The sequence below is a fragment of the Hipposideros armiger genome, unplaced genomic scaffold (genome assembly GCF_001890085.2).
Source record: "Hipposideros armiger isolate ML-2016 unplaced genomic scaffold, ASM189008v1 scaffold_104, whole genome shotgun sequence".
In the NCBI taxonomy this organism is placed as follows: domain Eukaryota; kingdom Metazoa; phylum Chordata; class Mammalia; order Chiroptera; family Hipposideridae; genus Hipposideros; species Hipposideros armiger.
In genome coordinates this window covers 1,173,981-1,180,935 of record NW_017731454.1, presented here as the reverse complement: position 1 = coordinate 1,180,935, position 6,955 = coordinate 1,173,981, and the positions used below count along the sequence as shown (strand labels likewise).

Below are 6,955 nucleotides of genomic sequence, written 5' to 3'. Positions count from 1 at the left end.
TCCACAGTTGGTTGAATCTATGGATGTGAAACCCAAGGATATGGAAGGCCGACTGTGGGTGTACATGTATAGAAAAGTACACATCGTAAATGCTTGATAAATTTTCATCTATGTAACCACCACCCAGATCAAGACAGAACATTACTGACACTTCTGAGTTTCATCCTCCTGCCTTCCAGGCACCCCTCCCCATTGTCCGCCCCGCCCCCCAAGGGCAACCATTATCCTAATTTACTACATACAGCATAAATTGGTTTTGTCTATTTTGATACTTTATGTATATGAAACCACATGTTCACTTTTGTGTCTGGCTTCTTTCACTAGTGAGATTAACCTTTATTGTGCATAATTATAGATCACCTGTTTGCATAACTTTTGCCTTCTCGGTGGTTCTGAATTGGGGTGCTTTTGTCCTTTGGGAAGTTTGGCAATATCTGGAGACATTTTTGATTATCGTAGCTGTGGGAGTGGGGAGTGCTTTAGGCATCTAGTAGGTAGAGGCCAGAGATGCTGGTAAACATCCTACAATGCAAAAGCCAGCTCCCACGACAAAGAGCTATTTGGTCCATTGCTTTGTTTCTAATGTGCTTATTGCTTATTCAGGCATTTCCTACCTCGCAACATTCTTTGAAACGTTCCTTTGAAATTTCTACATTTGCTTTAACAATTCTGCAGTTTCATCTACTGGTTGAAAAGGATACTCCCTCCCTATAAGTGACCATGGCTATGTGCTGTATTATATTATACATGGGGTGGGGGAGTCATTTTATCATCTTGCTTTCTAACAGGATTTCCCGAAACAAAAGAGCATGAGAAGCAGTAACTGCCAATTAAAATTTGTGTCCTGAAATGTTAAGACAAGATTCAGGTTTGGGAAATACATCCCCATGGTCTCTCGCTGATAATAGGAGAAAATAGTTGATTATTTTGTACTGCAGTAAGAAAACCACAAGTATCAGTTTCATCATATTCACTTGCTTAGGAATTTGTAAATTACCCATCTTAAACATAAACTTGCTACCTTTAAATAAGGCTGAGCCATTGACATTGGTATCAGACCTGTCACTGAAAAATATGTTTTTGTTCTGAAATTTGTATTTTGACAAGAACTAAGAAATTATATAGAAGTTAAATTCTAGAAGGGATCCTTCAGATCATCTGACCCATATCCCGCATTTTACAATAGACAAAATGGGAAGCAGGCACATGTATCAGGCCACAGCTAGTGTTGAGATCTAGCGCTGGAATATGGCTGTGATTCATATATATATGTATGCTCTTCATGGTCATTGTCAAGAAGTTTAAGTGATTAAACATATCAAAGAGTGGCAGAATTTAAGCTGAAAACTTTCGGGTTAGCTAATAACACATTTCATAGATGAAGAAACTTCAGAATTCATTCCATTGAACTCTCCATGCTCTGAATTTCTTTGAAAACTCACTGAAACGTCTAAAAATTCAATTATAGATGCTACACTTCAAACAGTAGTTCTCTCGCTTCAAGTTAAAAACTTTCATGTCTATCTTAGACTTCTGTCATTTGTCACATCAACATAATCCTTACATTTGAACAAAATGTTGCTTTTAGTTTGAACTATTTCCTCTTATGACGCTCTCTTGTTGCTTCGGTGCAGGATTTATCCACCTTGGCACTATTGACATTTTGAACCAGATAGTTCTTTGTTCTGCGAGCTGGCCTGTGCATTGTAGGAGGTTTAGCAGCATCCTTGGCCTCTAATTCTAAATACCAGTAGCAACCCGTATAGTGACAAAAATGTCTTCAGACATTGCCAGATTTCCCTGGGGAGCAAAATGTTTATCTGAAAAAAATTTAACCAAGTTGTGTCCTGTATTTTATCTGATAATCTTACTCATTTGTAGTCTTTGGTTTACAACATACCCTTTTGTACTTGATTATACTCATATACTTTGTATAGAACTCCTGAATTTTTGTTGTCTTAAATCGTTCTTCCCGTACATGGCAAGTAGGGCCCCAGTTCCCTACTAAACTTAAACACAGCACTAAATATCTAATAATCTACATTCTCCTCTTCCCATTACTAGCCAGGATATTTAAAACTTGTTCATAAGTTTTACCTTGTCTGCCCTCCCCATTTTATGTCAGTAGAATATGTGTAAGCTATAATTTATGCAGAAGATTAAGTTCAGACTTTGAGCATTTGACTTCCAATCATATTATTGGAAATTATAACCACTTAAAACCATATTGCTACTATAAAGCTATAGTAATTAACATAGAGTGATAGCAAACAGATAGACAAGCTGACCAATTAACAGAAAAAGCAAGTCCAAGAAAAACCTGCACATAAGTAGTCACTCAATTTATATCGAAAGCGACACTTCAGTACAGTGATAAAAGGATGATCTTTTCAATATAGTATATTTCCAAGACAACTGGATATTCATATAGGAAAATAATATATTTTTGCTTTTACCTTACACAATAAAATACATAAAAATCACTTCCAAATTGTGTATTCAAATGTGAAAGATTAAATAAAGCTTTTACCAGAAAAAAAAAAAGGCAAGGTTTAAAAAAAAAAAAATCAGAACACAACACTAACCATACAAGGGGCAAAAATTGATTAATTGTATTAAAATTAAGAACTTCTAATTCATCAAAAGACATGAAGAAGGCAACCAGCAGAGTTGAAGATAATAGACATGTCCAACAACCCATATACACACATACACACACACACACACACACGAATATATATGGCTAAAAATGTATACACATTTTAAGAAAGGAAAAAAAAGATGAACTCAAGTTATGTATATACATTTTTTTGGCACCCCCAATATATATTCAACAAAGGACTCGTGTACAAAATACATAAAGAACTGAAACCAGTAAGCAAATAAAAATAAATTTTACAAAGAAAGATCTCCAAATGGCCAATAAAAATGAAAAAGTGCTCTACTTTTGTTAATCATCTGAAATGCAAACTGAACCCACAATACCACACCACTACATATCCCCAGGATGGCTAAAATGGAAAGATACTATTGGGTTGTTGGAAAAGTCATGACATATTTTGACTATGTTTTTCAAAGGTCATTTATTTATATAAAGAACAAAGATCAATCAATGATATATTGCCCGTTTTGTTCGATAACCTTTTGCCATCTTGCAGTGAGCTTCATAATTGCTCGTTCATAGAAGGACCTGTCTTTATTTGCGAAAAACTGAACAAGATGCTGATTTACAGCCTCATCTGAATTGAATGTTATGCCACACAAGGAATTTTGAAGGGAGTGAAACAAATGGAAGTCTGACTGCACAAGGTCAGGCGAGTATGGTGGGTGTGGCAACACATCCCATCCAAGCTCCAATAATTTTTGACAGGTGATCAAACGTGTGTGGTCTCACATTGTTGCGATGGAACACAACTCCTTTACAATTAACAAATGACATTTCTGGATGATGGATTTGTTCAAACTGTCCAATTGCCGACAGTACACATCCAAATTGATTGGTTTCCTGGTAGGAGCTCGAAAAACACGACACCTTCAAAGTCCCACCATACTGAGAGCATAACCTTCCTCTGATGAATGTCTGCTTTCAATCTCATTTGAGGCGAATCATCATGTTGGGACCAAGACCATTGGCGCACCACATTGTTGTAAACAATCCACTTCTCATCACCAGTTATCAGTCGCTTCAAAAAAGGATTGTTTTCCTCACGTTTAATGAGCATATTGCAGATGTTTATATGCGCCGATAAATGAACTTCTTTGAGTTCATGCGAAACCCAAATATCGACCTTGCTTATGTATCCCAGCTTCTTCAGGTGGTCGTGAACGCTTGAATGATGGATGTTCAATGTTTCTGCAATCTCTCGTGTAACGTGAGTTTGACTCGATCAGTGCCTTTATTTTGCCATCATCAACCTCAGTAGGACTCCCTGACCGAGGAGCATCGTTGAGGTCAAACTCACCAGCACAGAATTCGTGAACTATCATTGGCATGACATTTTTGTAGAGCATTGTCATTGTAAACTTGGTGCAACTTTTCACAAACTTGACACGCGTTTTTCCCTTTATGGAAGTAAAATAGTAAAATATGGCAAAAACGCACACTTTGGTCTTCCATCTTCAACTTGTTGTAAAATCTCCAAAACGCAACCAAATCACTGTGTTTTGTTTTTTTTTAGAATGAAGCTAGAACTGTCAGCTGTCAAATGACATAGCAATCACATAGATGCGAATGACTCTAGTGCTTCCAAAAATGAACTAGTGCCATCTGTGCAAACACGTCATGACTTTTCCGACAACCCAATAAGTGTTAGCAGGGAAGTAGAGCAACTACAGCTGTTGTTGATGGAAAAATTAATGGTATAAACACTAAAGCAGGCAGTTCTAAAGCTTCACATAGCCTAGGTCCTAGCAATTTCACTATGAGGTACAGACTGGAAATGTGCACATCTGTTCATCAAAAGACATACTCATATACTCATATAAAAGTGTTTACTAACTATATATAATACCAAAAAGTAGGGGGCTGCTCATCAACAGTAGAATAGATATGTCATTTGTGGCATATTCACATAGTGGGATATGCTATACAATACAAATGAATGCTTTATGACTACTTGCAACAAAATGATGACACTAATAAACATATGGGAAAAAAGCCAGATACAAGAGATTTATTCCATTAATGTGAAGTATAAAACAAGCCTATGCAGCTAGACATCAGGATGGTGCTTACCCTTAGGAGGACAAGGGGGCCCTGGGGTGTTTGCTAACGTTATTTTTTCTGAATTTGGGTGTTGACTACATGGGTAATTTAGTTGCCCAAACTCAAATTGTACACTTATACTTCAATAAATTGTTTTTTAAAGCCACCAGTGGCCTTAGCAACCAGAGCAGTGACAGTAGCAACCGCTGGAATGGCAAAAGCAACAACAATCAAAGAAGTCCTACCAGATGGGAGGAGAAAACCAGTCAGAAGCCATCTGAAGCCAAAGAGATAGAGCTTAATGCCCAGATTCCCCCGCTAGAGAAGATGCATGCATCTTGTCCATGCTTGCTAATTGCGAGAAGCTTTCACTGTCTACAAACTGCATTGAAAAAAATGCCAACCTGAATGACTTAAAAAACTTGAGGATATTGTCCTTAGGAAGAAACAACGTAAAGAACTTAAACGGACTTGAGGCAATAGAAGACAATGTTAGGAGAACTGTGGACCTCCTACAATTTTATTGAGAAGTTGAAAGGGGTCCATGTAATGAAAAACTTGAAGATTCTCTACGTGTCTAATAACCTGGTGAAAAACTGGGCTGAGTTTGTGAAGCTGGCAGAACTGCATTGCCTGGAAGAGCTGGTATTTGTAGGCAATCCCTTGGAAGAGAAACATTTTGCGGAAGGGAATTGGATTTGAAGAGGCAACTGAGAGAGTGCCGAAGCTGAATGGTACCCCAGTAATTAAAGAGGATGACGAAAAAGAAAACTAGCATCATGTTTTCTGCTTTGTGTTAACTTATTTAAATGTCATAAGAACAATAGATAAGTTTTGTTATAATTGTCTATTTCAAAGATTCTGTGTGGGGCAAATGGTTCTTAATATAAAACAAATCTGTTTGATTTCTATTTTTTTCTTAACCTATCAATGTTTCCCTCCCAAAATGGTAACAACAACTTTATGTATTATAGTCCTCTTTTTAAAAACTATAAATTTTCAATTTTTGTCTTCAGTCCTAGTTATGTACTGTGTGACCTCATCTACAGAAACCTTTATAGACCAATCATTTTTAACAACAAAGGAACAAATGTGGTTCTTTATTCAATTTTTTTCAGGCCAGGCATTTAAATATACTGGGGATGCCAAAAACTGTGTACACATGACTTGTATTCATCTTTTGTTATCGGTATATATTGAGTATTACAATTTTAATACAGTTTTTTTTCCTTTCTTAAAATGTGTATACATTTTTTGGCACCCTCTGTATATACTTAATGCTTGAAAAATATATATATAACCAAATCCACCCTTAAAACCATAGTTGACCTAGTCATAGATACCGGTAACGTACATAAAAAGAGCCTTAAACTGAATCTACTTTTAAAAAAGAAATTAAAATTAATAGTTATATCAGAAAATGTTAAAACAAAATTATGATTTTTCTTTTAAAATATTTAGGTATAATTTCAACTATCCATTAATTCTTAGACTAAACAAAGCATCAAGTTTGCAGAGCATTTCATTTTTCATATAATGTTTTATTAGACATATTTTACATTTTTATAACATCAATTTTGCTAAGGCCTTAAAGAGTTTTCCAAGAACTTCTTAATCCTTGGGTAGTTAATTCATTCTCTTAGAGTTCCTAACATTGAGTCATTCTTGTAGTTTTTTTCTCTCTTTAATTATTAATCGATCTAACAGTTGCTTTACATATTTATTTCATGAAATGTTTCATTTTTGTCATTTTGCAATTTTACTTTAGCATATTTACATGAAATGCCACAGTCATTAAATATGCTTACTTAAAATGAAAACAGGCTAAACAGAGTTGTAATGCTATAGCCTTCTTTGATCTTACTGTCCTATATAAAAATAGAGGCTCTAATTGCTTTAATTTTGTTTTGTGTAAGATTATATTTAACTTAAGGCCTCTTACATATTCTAATATAAAGAGCAATATTCCTGCATTTAAAATGAGTGGCAATTTAAAGATTAAAAAAATGGCATTAAGAGTATTTGAAATCTTTATCCCAAGCATATGTCATCAGTTTGGTTCAAATAAGCTCCTAAATATTTAAAAAAAAAATAGGCCTTAAACTTTTTAACTAGCTTGTACTTACAGACTAAGTCATTTTGCTGTATATTGAGTTTTTTGTGGTTTTTCAATAGTAACAAGCCATCCTCGTCACAAGCTTCATGAAGAAGTACCTGTCAAAGGTCTAGTTTTGTTACCGGAATGCTTCA

The 6,955-nt window shown here is 35.4% G+C and overlaps 1 pseudogene; it reads left to right on the top strand.

Moving 5' to 3' along the window:
* Window positions 1-4,232: 4,232 nt before the first annotated feature.
* LOC109384862 (dynein light chain 1, axonemal pseudogene) lies at window positions 4,233-5,720 on the top strand (annotated as a pseudogene).
* Window positions 5,721-6,955: the final 1,235 nt, after the last annotated feature.